Genomic DNA, 14492 nt, shown 5'->3' with positions numbered 1-14492 from the left:
CCCAAATGAAAATGAATGCATTCCAGAACAACTGCCAAGGGAGTGACCCAAGCTAACAGTGGTCCAAGTCAAGTCGGGATTGAGGGAGGGCCAGGTCCCCAGGACAGGAGCAGGAAGGAGGCTTCTCCCAGCTGAGGTGAGCCAGCAGCCACTGCTCCCTGCATGCCAGGAGGTAACAGCTAAACCCCAGGCCACACCACTGTAAGATGTAGGAATTAGCCTTTAAGCCTGGATAGACAATGTTCAACCAAAGATCCTAGCACCAGCAGCCCCACAGCACCTGGGAACTTGCCAGAAATGCAAATTCTTGGGCCCCAGGCCTGCCAGACAGGTCCCAGAAATCTGTATTTTAACCAGCCCTCCAGATGATTCCCTGGTAGCTCAGCTGGTAAAGAATCCGCCTGCAATGCAGGAGACCCTGGTTCGATCCGTGGGTTGGGGAGATCCCCTGGAGAAGGGATAGGCTACCCACTTCAGTATTCTTGCCTGGAGAATCACACGGATAGAGCAGCTTGGCAGGCTACAGTCCATGGAGTCACAAAGAGTCGGACATGACTGAGTGACTTTCACTTCACCAGATGACTCTGAAAGTGAAAAGTGAAAGTGAAGTCGCTCAGTCGTGTCTGACTCTTTGTGACCCCATGGACTGTGGCCTACCAGGCTTCTCCATCCATGGGATTCTCCAGGCAAGAATACTGGAGTGGGTTATCATTTCCTTTTCCAGGGGATCTTCCTGACCCAGGGATCGAACCCAGGTCTCCCGCATTGGAGGGAGATGCTTTAACCTCTGAGCCACCAGGGGTAATTCTAACACCTGCTAAAACTTGAGAATCACTGGTCTACAGGCCTCTGAGAAACAGGGGAGCTGTGCTGGGCAGAGAGGGAAGAAGAGAGATACAGAGCCGCTGGGCGTTCCAGAAGAGGTGTGCCTCAGGCAGAATGGCACAGTGAAGTCGGTCCAGAGAGGCACTCTCCAATATGGCACCCTCTAGCCACAAGGGGCAATTTACATTTAAAATAGACAAATACTGCATTGACATTTCATCTCCGGTTAATCGGGACATACCCCTGTAAATAACAGAAATCAGGCTTTGAGTTCATGCCTTTCAAGACTGGCTCTTGGAAATACACAAACGGGGAAATTTGCACAGCTGTAAATGGAGAATATTTTTTTAAAAAATTCCCCAGATTTATATTAACATAGAGTAGAATGGTGGTTACCAGGGGCTGTGGGGGGAAACGGGAGACTGAAAAAGAAAGAAAAATGAAAGTAGAAGGGTGGTTGCCAGGGGTTAGGGGAAGGAGGGTAAACAGGGAGTTAGTGTTTAAGGAGGACACAGATTCAATTTGCAAGATGAAAAGGGTTCTCTGGAGATGGATGGTAGTAATGGCTGCACAACAATATGGATACACTGAATACCACTGAGCTGTACACTTCAAAAATGGTTAAGAAAAAATTAAAAAGTCAGGCCTCAGCCACACACCAGTCACATTTCTAGTGCTCAACAGCAACTTAAGGGTGGCTGGTGGCTACCATATTGGATAGTGAAGGACATTTCCATCATCACAGAAAATTCTTTTGAACCACACTGTGAACGAATCCCAGTTCCACCTCCTATGAGCTGTGTGACTTTGTTTAAGTTACTAACCCTCTCTGAGCCTCTAGTACTAGTAGTGTTAGTCACTCAGTCCTGTCCGACCCTTTGTGACCACGTGGACTGTAGCCCCCCAGGCTCCTTTGTCCATGGGATTCTCCAGGCAAGAGTACTGGAGTGGGTTGCCATTCCCTTCTCCAGGGGATCTTCCTGACCCAGGGATGGAACCCGGGTTTCCTGCATTGCAGGCAGATTCTTTACCATCTGAGTTATAGGGAAGCCCCTGAGCCTCTAATTCCCCCTTTATGATATAAAGCTCAAAATACCCACCTACATCATATGACTCTTATGGAGCTGGAACAAAAATAATGGATGTAAATCACCTGGTACCACTGTCCAGGCTATAGCAGGAGCTTGACAGATAATAGGTGATACTGTCCTACCACGACTTTATAAAAAGCCACTGGAAACATTTCTAATAGAATGGACAGTTTGCACTGGCTAATGTCTTTCACTTTGTCTTAATTGCAAATTTCAAAGTTTGTATAAGTGGCTCTGTTTTCAGTAGGACAAGCCAGCAGTCCCCTCCTGAAGCAACACCCATCGCCAGCAGGTCAAAAATGGGGCATTTTAATCCAGAAGCAGTACTGTAGTACTCATAGTAAGGCTATAATTTTTGAAGCTAGAGAGCCTCATTTTGTGTGGAGTTTTTACCTTTTTTTTTTTTTTTTTAAACCACCAATGTCACAATCCATGGGAAGGTCCATTACATTAGACTCAGGCTTCGGAGCTCTTCATCTAGAGAAAGATGCCCAAAAGACCTCATACCTTCTTGCAAACCTCCCCCCATAAAGAAAGGAAATAAAACACAGCTGAGAGAGACATCATCAAAGAGTCTACAAATAATAAATGCTAGAGAGTGTGTAGGAAAAAAGGAACCTTCTTGCACTGTTGGTGGAAATGTAAACTGGTATAGCCATTATGGAAAACAGTATGGAGGTTCCTTAAAAGAAAAAATAGAGTTGATCCACCAATCCCATACTGGGCACATATATACAGAAAATACAAAAACTCTAATTAAAAAAGATACATGCACCCCAATATTCATAGCAATGCACTATTTTACAGTAGCAAGGCGATGGCACCCCACTCCAGTACTCTTGCCTGGAAAATCCCATGGACAAAGGAGCCTGGTAGGCTGCAGTCCATGGGGTCACAAAGAGTCGGACACGACTGAGTGACTTCACTTTCACTTTTCACCTTCATGCATTGGAGAAGGAAATGGCAACCCACTCCAGTGTTCTTCCCTTGAGAATCCCAGGGATGGGGGAGCCTGGTGGGCTGCCGTCTATGGGGTCGCACAGAGTTAGACATGACTGAAGCGACTTAGCTTAGCAAAGACATAGAAGGAATCTGTCCACTGACAGATTAATGGATAAAGAAGATGACGTATGATGTGTGTGTGTGTGTGTGTGTGTAGGGCTTTCTGGGAGGTGCTAGTGGCAAAGAATCAGCTTGTCAGTGCAGGAGATGCAAGAGGTGGTTTTGATCCCTGGGTCAGGAAGATCCCCTGAAGTAGAGCATGGCAACTCACTCCAGTATTCTTGCTTGGATAATCCCATGGGCAGAAGAGCCCAGTGAGCTACAGTCCATGGGGTCGCAAAGAGTCAGACACTACTGAAGCAACTTAGCATGCACACAAGCATATATATATATATATATATATAGATATATAGATATATATAATGGACTATTATTTAGCCTTAAAAAAGAATATAATAATGTCATTTGTAGTAACATGGATAGGCCCAGAGATTATCATACTGAGTGAAGTAAGTCAGAGAAAAACAGGTATCATGATATCACTTATATATGGAATCTAAAAAATAAACTGATACAAAGGAACTTATATACATAACAGAAATACAGACAGGAAACAAATTTATGGCTACCTAGGGACAAGGGAAGGAGGGATAAATTAGGAGTTTGAGATTAGCAGACACTACTGTATATAAAATAAATAATGAGGCCCTACTCTATAGCATAGGGAACTATATTCAATATCTTGTAATAATCTATCTTGTATCTTATAGTAATCTATAAAGGAAAAGAATCTAAAAAATAATATATATATTATTATTTCTTCTCTGGTGGCTCAGATGGTAAAGAATCTGCCTGTAATGCGGGAGACCCAGGTTTGATCCCTGGGCCAGAAAGATCCCCTACAGAAGGGAATGGCAATCCACTCCAGTATTCTTGCCTGGGAAATCCCATGGACAGAGGAGTCTGGTAGGCTACAGTCCATGGGGTCGCAAAAGAGGCAAAGAATCAGACACGACTGAGGGACTGAGCACAAAATACATACACACACACACACACACACACACACACACACACACACACACACACCTATATATGAAAGTCAAAGTCGCTCAGTTGTGTCCAACTTTTTGCGACCCCATAGACTGTACAGTCCATGGAATTCCAGGCCAGAATACTGGAGTAGGTAGCCGTTCCCTTCTCCATGAGACCTTCCCAACCCAGAGATTGAACCCAGGTCTCTGACATTACAGGCGATTCTTGACCAGCTGAGCCACCAGGGAAGCCCTACATATGTATGTGTGTTGCTGTACATCTGAAACTAACACAACATTATAAATCAACCATACTTCAATAAAAACACACATGGTGAGAGCAAGTGTACAACCTGGAGGCATCCTCTCCTCTGATGAGCAGTCCTGAGGGAGACAGGGGCCTGGGAAAATGAAAAAAGGGTTTCATGTGGGGTTTTATTCTAGTTAGGAAATACAGAGTCATTGAATGTTCTTGAGCTACAGTGATGAAATCAGAGTACTGCTTTAGCAAGAGGAGGAGCAGCTGGGGGAGCAACTCTGGAGCAGTAAGGAGACTGAGGATACTGCCTGGTGAGCCATGCTGAGGAAAGGAGGACGGTGGGTCGAGCCTGTGTGAACTGGTTGTCCAGTGGTTAGGACTCTGCGCTTCCACTGCAGGGGGCTTGGGTTCAATCTCAGCTGGTGGAACTAAGATCCCACTAACCTCACAGTGCAACCAAACAACCAAACAAAACATGAAACAAACAAACAAAAACTTCCTCTGGAGAAGCAATTCTATTCTTCACATGGGCTTTGGACAAAGCCACAGTTCTGTGGCTGATGGGTCAAAAGAATCAGGTAAGGAACTGGGAACAGGACTCTAGCTCAGGTGGGTTTTTCTGGCTTAGAAATGGCAGCAAAGGCTCCCTTTCCTGATCTACTAAGGCCTCCTCAGTAAATCTAAGACTTTCCAATGTTCTGAATGAGTAACATTAAAAAAAAGTAGGATCCAACATGAGTTCAACTTCTGACTTTGTGGAAAAAAGATGCTAAACTACAAATATCATCATTTACAAAAGAGACTTTAACACTAAAAAAAAAGTGGGAAAGGCCATTTTAGAATAAAGGGAAGTTCTATAAAAATGGAAACTCAGTATACAGTTTCACTCTTCTTTCATTTAACTGTGAATGGGTAGAAATTTTGCCCCATGTTGGGTGGTGGTACTCAAGCCTGGTCTGCAGGGATCACTGGTTTATGTGCCTTTCCAAAATGGTTCCCTGTGCAGTTTCAGCTGTAAGAATCAGCCTTGATGACCCCAAATTCAGCTGCCCAGCTCCTAAGAGCAAAAACACAAAGTTTGAGTTTTCTGGCGTGGGTGTGTCTAACATGGAAAGGCCAGGTAAAACCAGCCTCTTCTAGCCTTCTTAAAATGCAAGTGATAAGCCACAAAGGATCCTAGAACAAATATTGATATCTTCACATTCAATAATTTCATATTTAGTCTAGTGGGTTAGTGATTTTTTTCCTAAAAGGAAATTGCAGCCAGAGCTAATTGCTCAATCTGAAATGTATCTGGACATTGTTTAGATGTTGGAAAGGAAACAGTAACGTTGCAGTCTTTTGCAAAGAGGAGGGCGTTATTTTAGAAAAAAATGCAAATGTAAATTAATAAAAAAATGCAGCCCTGAATGGTTTTCAAAGCTTTGATGTACACAGTCAAAATAGCATTCCTATTCTGAGCTTTCCTTGACATTTTTCTTATTTTGAAATGCGAAAGGAAATCCATCGGCACAGGCTAAATCCATTCCCATCCATTGATTTGTTAGCCAATCAATGGCCATTGTAATCTGAAAAAAATAACACCACTTTCTATGAACCTTTCCAAGCAAGGCCGGGTTCAGCTAAGCTTAATAAAGAGAAAAACAGCAAGGACCATCTGGAAAACAGTCTTCCGGAGTCGCGAAAGATAGTGGCAGCCTTTGCCCAACCTGCTATAAATAAGTGTCTCAGGAAAAAAAACACCCGATTTTTAAATCTGTTTCTACTTAATACAGCTGCAATAGAGTTTATTTAGCTTTTCCCTATAGCAGGAGGACTGTTTGCATTTTTATGACAAGGGTCTGAATGTTTTTCACAGCCATTTCCATTGCCATTATTTTGAGGAACGACATACTACTCGGCCCTGTCTGTTGGCTTCAGCAGCACACAGCGGTGGCCCCAGTGGCCTCTGCACCACGAAACTGGCCTCCAAGCCCAGATTTTTGATCCCACTTCCTCTCCTAGTGTTGCAGCCATCACCCAAATCCTGGCCCACGAGGGAGAGCCAGCTCAGGATGACCAAGTGTCATGTGCTGCAAATCGATTATTTCTCTGCCTGGACCCAAGCACTCAGGGGATGTCTGCCAGGAGTCAAACGACTCATCAAGGGAGGCAAGAACTCGCCAATGAAGGGCTACTGCTGGCCTGGCCAACCCACCACGTGCTCACCTTTCTATCTTTCCTCACTGGCTAAGCCTCCTTCCTCACTCAACACTCAGAACTCCTTCGGACACTCTTTGGAAAAGGTCAGTCTTCAGCCAGCATTGGATGCCTGCAAAGTGAAGTGGCGCCCCGGTGATGTCTGCCCTGAGCAGCTGGCCACACCCGTGAGTACTCCCTAAACACCCATCCCACCCCAAAGATGGTCAGGATGAGGTTGGCCTCAGGACACTGTCCTATGTAATGAGCCATCCACCTCTCCTTTCTCTCTCTGTCCCCCAAGGGCTCATCCCACTTTCATGGATGGGCAGGAATGGTTTACCCCATGACACATTCCCCGTGAAGGCATGATTACCCCTCTTGCAGCTCGTCCAGTGGCAGCATTCCATCTGTTGCTGCTGACCTCGGGCATTACCAGGACCGAGCTGGCTAGAGGAACCCTGCTGCCGTTCCTTTTCCCAAGCAGAACTGCTGCAGGGAAATAAATGTGTGTAAGAGGGGGGAAAAGGTGGAAGGGGTGGTGAAGTCCACCTGAATGTGAATGTCCAGTAATTTTGAAACATGCTCTATCTGCTCACCATTGACTTTCTCTCTCAACAGAATGGGAAAACAGAGAAATTAGTGGTGGGTAAAGGGCTGCCACAATCTGCAGTGAGTCTGTTACAGTGTTATGAGCAGGGCTCTCCCAAGTACAGTAAAGGGCTAAATTAATTGGCTCAGGCTTAAGGTGCTACAGGAGAAATGACAGTGGGGAGAGGTGGGGGTGGAGGAAGATACCTGGTGGCTGAGAAGGCATGTCTGAAATCAGGCGCATATGAAAAAGAAACTGAGGAGAAATAAACCTGTTCTCTTCATGAAAAAAACAGAAAAGGTGTTAGTTGTTACAACGTGTCCTCCAATTACCTATGACTTATTCAGTCACCTGAACTGAAAGAAAAATCTCTGTGCTTATACAATTTTACAGACCCTTGCATCCAACTTACAATTAAATCAGGCACATGACCCACTTCCAACCGTTAATTAATCACTCCCATGAATTGTACATAGACGGTAGAGAGGGAAATTCTGTCTTGTATTATTTCAAATTGAATTATCCCAAATCCACAAATTACTTATTAAAACTTAGTCTAGACCAGTGGTTCTCAATCAGGGTCCATTTTGCCCCAGAGGGGACATTTGGCAAGATCTGGAGACATTTTTGGCTGTCACTACTAGGGGGGAGGGGTGACACTTTTGGCATCTAGTGGGTCGAGGAGAGGGACGCTGCTAAACGCCCTCCAGTGCACAGGACAGCCCCCTACAACATAGAATGATCTGGCCTAAAATCAACAGGGCCAAGGTGGGGAAACTAGGCTCTAATTAAAGGCAAATACAGTTGGCTTTTAATATTCATATCAATCAAAGAAGAAAAATCCCATTTTCCTTGAAATCTAAGGTTGGAAACACATATGTTTACTAAGGACATACTGATTCCTTTCCAAATAAATGAAACAGGTTCCCAGTCTGAATCTAGAAACATTAAAGAAATACTGTGATGATGGTGGAGCTAGCAGGGTGCATGTGAAATGCGTATTTCATCAGTCTAAATGGATGGAAATTAATATCTCATAAAATAAAATGATTATCTCGTTATGTTCCATACAAAACCAAAATCAATACACTGCATCTTACTTAACCTGCAATTAGTGTTTTTAAAAACTAAACCAAGGAAATGTCATTCTTCCCCATTTCTTGCTAGCTGGATACACATTTCTGAGCATGAGGCATTAAAAAACAAACAAGCAGACAACCACCCCCTCTTTTAAAGCAGATTTTTCCAGAGCATAAAAAGCTTCCTGAATCATTCCATTTTATTTATTACTGTAGATTCAATCATTCTTAGTGAACAAAACATGCAAACCATTCTGTTGGTTATGCCTGCCTGGCTTTCCAAATACCCTCAAAACTGGGATGATGAATCACATACTTTGGCCCCACTGTGCCAATTCATAGTAAGCAAAAAATTCAACACAGCAAGATAGGACATTCTGCCCGGTGTGTGTGTGTGTGGGGGGGGGGGTAGGTGGGTATGGGAGTCCTTCAGCCAATTGTTTCCATAAAATCTTAAGAGCAGGTGCTGAGATTCTCTAAAATTCTTTTAGTTCTAGAACATTCTATGTGATTGTGCAGTGCCCCCAGCATGAGGATGGACTTTGGTCAGGGAAGATGCATGTTCCTAGAGTTGGCCTAGTGTTTCCAGGCTAAAACCATGGAGGACAGAATGGCTGACGGCTATACTATCTCAACCCTTTCAAGTCCCCATTCCTTTGTGTGAATTTTCAGGTGGGCACACACACAAAGGCAAAAACAACAACAACAACAAAAATGCCCGTGCATACCCAGTCCTGGCCACCAGCGAGGCCCAGTTCCACTGCTGAGAAAGAACAGTTGCTCCAGTGCAGCTGGAGGAGCTTTTCCAGGGAACTGGTAATACCCTGGCTGTTAATGAATTATTTTTCGCCAGAATGTCGGATTCTTCCTGTGCTCCAGTAAACAGTCTGCTTGTGCCATGGGAAACAAAACCAGCTCCTTCCGAGGAGCTCGAGGAGGTCAGCCAAGGGTCCCCTGTGGGGGCAGCCCCCTCAGGAGCCAGAGCCACAGGCGCCTGACCTATAAATCACCAAAGCCCTGAGTCCATTATTCCAGCTCTTTCTGTCTCCTCGGGCCATGCCCAGGGCCAAGGGCACAATGCCCGCGGTGAGCCTTCCCCCACCTCCCTGAACTGTCCCTTCCTCAGGGCTTCTCATCTATGGTACCGCGTGTGTGTGACACTGACCTTTATGGTGCTCGTTTTGTCTCTCGTGCAGAAACGTCATTTATTCCCTTGCTCTTGTTTTCATCAAGCTGTCAGGAAATGACTATGTGCATCACCCCTTTTCCCTTCTCTTCTTTAAGACTGGCCCCAGCCCCGAATAACCCACTCTCAGTGCAAGGGTGTCTCCTTGGGCCCCTACTCTCCAAACATATCCTGAGGAAGGATATTATTAGAGCAGGTGTCGAGGAAATCAGTCACTCAGGAGGGAGACAGCTCTCTGATGGACAAGGACACCAGCCTGGGCTGGAGGAAAGGAAAGCAGCCCTGTCCACCCTTACCCCCGCCCTGCTCTCTCGTCTCCATTAAGTTTCAGAGCCCACGTTCCTCACAGGAGGTGACTGAGCAAACAGGTTCACAGGTGGGCTTAATGGGGAACCCCCCCAAATGGCACCTTAGCTCCCCCAAATCAGAGTGGCCTGATGCCAGGCTGTCGTGGCTCTTGAGCCAGCCCCAGGCCTCCTACCTGCCATGGGGATGGAGGGTGTTCATGGCACCTGAAACTCCTGGAGGTGCTATGAGGCTGAAGGCACAGGCTGGTGGGGCAGAGCTGCCGAACAGAAATATGTATGTAATTCTAAAGAACAGGTAACAGTAATCTCAACACTCTAGATTATTTGACCAATACATTCCAAATATAATCATTTTAACATGTAATCAATATAAAAATTATTCATGAGCTGTTTTGTATTCTTTTGTTTGCACTAGGTCATAGAAATCCTGTGCCTGCGTTATCATCATAGTATATCCGGTTTTGGAGTGGCCACCTTTCACCTGCTGAAAAGCCACATGTGACTAGCAGTTACTATACAGCATAGCGTGGGTATAAAATATCTCCTCACAGAGAGTTCTATTAGACAGTGCTGTGCTGAAAGACCTAAAAAAGCTGTGGGAAGAAGAATGACAGGTGAGAGCAGGGTGGGCGATAAGAATTATAGCAAGAGATGGGAACTGCAAGACTGGGATGTTCTAGGAGCCCAGCCCTACCTCTAAGTGGAGATTAAAATGGGCTCTTAGGAAAGGCCCTGGGGGCCGGCATGGCAAGGCCAGAGAGTATAATCATTACTTAAGGCATCTGCAGCTTGAGCAGCCTGCATCTTAGCTCTATGGATCTGTTTAAGGCAGGGGCTGGGACAGAAGATCGGCAAAGTCACGTATGTTCGTTCAATAACAATTCTGGGTTTGCAATCTAATTTGGTGAAGCAGATACAGAAACATGATCAAATTACGTGCGCCTGCCTCTGCGGGTGCATGCGTGTTCCTATGTGTGTTTTTGGCTGGAGAGCGAAGGAGGGTGTCATGTGCAAAATCCCGAAGTACTAACACGAGTCACCTCCTCAGCAGCTGCCATCAGAACACAGGAGAGCGGTAGCCCTGAGAGGCTCATCAGAAATGACGAGCCACAAAGGAGATGCCTTGAGCTGCAAAGAATGAGATGATGGGCATCCGGGCAGACGGTCAGGTGGGAGGGAGAAGTGGTAATCAGAGGCATTCTCCAGAGACAAGTGCTGCCAACTCTACAGCAAGGATGTCACCCTGATCCCCAAATCAAGCTTAATTCAGAATCCCACGCAGGCTTTTGTGCAGGGGAGAGTGTAATTAGCCATCTTTCCCCCTCCTCGAGAGCCTCATTCTCTGAGGTCCCCCTCATATTCTCATCATGGAGGCAGGAGAGTCAGAAACACCTCATACAGGGATTCAAATCCTGGCTCTCCCAGTGGCCCCAGAATTTCTAGGGACTTAAAGGCCACCATCTGGTTGGAAGGGGGCTAAGGGACTTTGCTTTGATGGTGCAGTTGCAGAGCGAGAACCCATCTCGTTTTTATTTAGTTTATTTATTTGAGACGTTTAAGAGTCAGATATACCTTACCTACCCTCTAGCCCTACCATAGCCCTCAGGCTAATTACCCACTCTGTCTCATCCTCAGTTTCCTCGTGGATAAGACGGGAATGTGACTGCTCATCTCATGCAGGCTCGTCCTCTTGGAACTCCCCAAGGCTAGAACTGCAGCATCACACCAGGCCCTCCAAGACCCCAACCACACACAAATCTCTGGATTTCTCCCGGCTGGTCTCCCTTAATAATGACATAGCTCCCTCCCACCACCATTCACTCCATCAGTTCCATCATTCAGTCTCTCAACTCTCGTTCATTAAGCGACAATTGACTTTTGGGAATTCCAAGATGAAAAGGCACAGTCTTTCCATCTGAAATGGTTAGGGACTATCTGGGGTCTATCTCCTTAGCACATAAGCATGTACCCTGCTGGGGTGGCTGAGCTGCCTCACTGGTGCTCCCCCTCCCCCAGTTAGGTATTGCATTTGGTAGGAGCTGAGGACTCTAGTCTCAGGGAGAAATAAATAAGAGCCTTGAGGGAAGGATAGAGGAACACGTTGCCCCTTTAAGTCATAACCACCGAGGTCTGGAATCAGACACTCGACTGGAAATTTCTCCGAGTCTGATTCCTTATCTGTAAAATAATGCCTCCATCACATCATGGTTTCCCATATGACAGTGTCTGGCAGACAGAGGGCAACAGCAAATGTTCATTTCCATCTCGACTTCTCTCCCTCCACCACCCCCTGCTTCCCCAAAACTAAGGTTAGACAAGGAGCCAGAAGACAGACACTTGCTCTCTTCTTACTGTCCATTCAGAGCACACTGTGTGTGGACGTCTCCACATACAGAATACTTCCATTCTGGGTCACATGGCTTTAGGGAGACCAGTCCTATCTAGTTTTGGGGGTCATCACAGCCAGAGCTATATTGGTCGTCTGGTGTTATAGCACTCCCAGCAACACCTTGTCACACACCTTCCAGTCTTTTCTTTTTCTTTGCTTTCTTTTTTTTTTTTTTTTTTTGCATTTCACGGGCCCTGTCTTCTGGCTAAAAGACTTTTCATTTATTTTACAGTTCTTGCCCAAATGTCCACCAACCAAGTTCTCATACTGGCAACTGGCATCACCTAGAAAGCTGTTTTCTCATTTGTTTTTGAGATGGGCAGACTTTCCTGGGCCAAACCTCACCTCTGGAGGTCTGGGACTTCTTTGCATGATAAAGGGCCTCCCTGGGTGGCTAAATGGTCCCGTGGGCTAGTGCCAAAGCAGCCAGGACCCCCAAGATCCAGTCTGACTTGGCTCCTGGTGCCCAGCCACCTTGTGGATGCCTCTGGCAGGCATCTGGCAGGATGAGACAGACATGCCCGCTCACAGGCTACTGTGTTATAGGGGTGGGTCCAGTGGCTTCTCTGGGCTTCTAAGGGGCAGAGAAACTGGGATGTCCCCTGGCTTTCAGCCTTCCAGCCACCCCGCCACCTTCCAAAAGAAGCACAGCTCCCCGTGTTCCCCTTTGAGAAGAAAACGCCAAGGATAATCATTGGGTAGGGGCTCCCACCCGCTAGCCTCCCCACTGTCCTCCCACTAGCCTCCCCACTGTACTGCCACCTCTTTCCTGTAACAAAGGCACATCACAACACATTTTCAAAGTTATCCGAAATCTCCTGGTCAATCAACAAACGATTCTGGTGACTCGAAAGGAGGAAGAGAGACATAGAAAACAGTCCCGGAAAGACTCACCGGGAAAAGCAGGGAAAACCTTGCCCGATGCATGCAAGGCTAAGAATCGTTTTCTCCCTCCTGGCTGCTTTTCTCTCTGTTCTAAAGAGAAGCTTCCAAGAATCAGCTAAATAAAGGGATCACACCAGAGGATGAGAGATAATGCTAAACCAACAAAAACAAAGACCCAAAATGAAACAGAGCCAGCCATGAGAATCCGCGGTTATCAAAACTTTGTTTGGCCGTATCTATTTATCATCGCTGCACACCCGGGCTCTGCGGAATATCATTCTGTTGATGTCACTTACCCTCAGCAAAATATTTACACATCCTTAAAAACGCCAGATGAGGGGGGCCGCCCGCGCACTGCCGCGAGCGGCCCCTCAAGCCCCGTCGCAGAGTTCTAGGCAGACCGTGAGGTGGGGGCACGGCGGTGGGTGGCTTCAGCGGGCACAGGTAAAAGCGCCTGACACTCCCCCGGAACGCGGCCACCCAGGCGCTGCGCCCTGCCCTGCCCACCTCTCCCCTACCTGACTCTGCAAAAAGCAACCACATCGCCGATTACTGGTGTCAGCGCCTCCTCCTCCTCCTCCCCTGCCCTTCTCATTGATTAAGTTCTCAAACCATTGTTAAAGCCGGGTTGCTTTTCCCTGGAAAACTGGGCTGAATTCATTAAGCTTCCCCCGTCACAAAAGGAATATTCATAAAAGTTTGGCAGGCAGATAGGGAAGCGGACTGCGTGCCTTGGGGTGGGTGACAATTCGCTCCACCAAAGCCACCTTCTTCTTCCGTGCCTCATCCCTCTCTCCGTCCACCCGTCGTGCCCCAAACCTACTCCAGGGACTTCTGATAGGGAAACACAAAGCAGCAGCTGTTTGGCAACATTTCTACCCCTCGCCGGCAACTGTGGTGGGATGCCATTTCCCCACCCAGGCGGAGCTTATCCTGAACAATAGTCGGGCTTTAAACGGCAAACAAGCAAACACACAGAGCATAACCCCAACCCCGAAAAAGCCAACGGGGAGAGAGGCAAGAACTCCCTTCGCAGCAAAAGGCACCGCTGAAACGCACGCCAAAATGCAGCGAGAAGGCTGCTCGGTGCCTAACATGGCAGAAAGCCCGAGCTGGTGCGGCCACCCCGGGTCTGGGCATTGGGGGGCACGAGGGCTCCCGGGGCGCCAATGCACACTCACCCAGCTCCGGGAGGATGCGGGGCTGGCCGAGCGTCACAAAGACGAGCCCAGTGCGATCTGGCAAAACCCAACTTTCCACCCGGCTCGCCAGGGCCGCCAGATACGTCAACAGAATCCATCTTTCGATGGGCCTGGAAGGCGCCGGGTTTTCCGGGCCGGGGCAGAGCGACAGAGCCGAAAGCGGCCCGGTGCGATGCCCGGGCGCGGAGTCCACCGCGCGCCGCCCTCTGCGCCCTGTGCCAGCGCCGGTGGCGGCCCGAAACCCACTTCGGGGCCCCCGCCCCGCCGCCCTGTGCCGCCTCCCCGGCCGGCCCCGGCCCCGCCGGCCAGTGCGCGGCGCTGGGAGCAGGAGCGGGGCCCGGGGACGCCGCGCGGGTGGCGGCCTCGCCTCGCGTCCCCGCCCCCGCCGGCCCTCCCCGCTGGCCCCGGCCTCCAGGCGCCGTCCTGCCCCCGGGAGCAGGCCCCTCCCCGGGCGCCGGGCCCCGC

At 47.9% G+C, this 14492-nt stretch overlaps 1 protein-coding gene across 2 annotated transcripts in view; it reads right to left on the bottom strand.

Annotated features, from left to right (window-relative positions):
• RAI2 (retinoic acid induced 2) overlaps positions 1–14492 on the bottom strand; it is a 72601-nt gene that overhangs the window by 57629 nt on the left and 480 nt on the right. The window contains exon 1 of one of the 2 annotated variants that reach the window (XM_040266547.1): positions 14007–14223. The exons of the other annotated variant lie outside the window; for it this stretch is intronic. The gene's annotated coding sequence lies outside the window, so the exon portion shown is untranslated. Of the gene's footprint in view, positions 1–14006; positions 14224–14492 lie in introns of those variants that run through there. 2 annotated transcript variants of the gene reach the window in all.

This window comes from Oryx dammah, unplaced genomic scaffold, assembly GCF_014754425.2.
Source record: "Oryx dammah isolate SB20612 unplaced genomic scaffold, SCBI_Odam_1.1 HiC_scaffold_23, whole genome shotgun sequence".
NCBI lineage: Eukaryota > Metazoa > Chordata > Mammalia > Artiodactyla > Bovidae > Oryx > Oryx dammah.
Note: the sequence above shows the minus strand (reverse complement) of the source record. Positions and strands in the feature narration are given on the sequence as shown.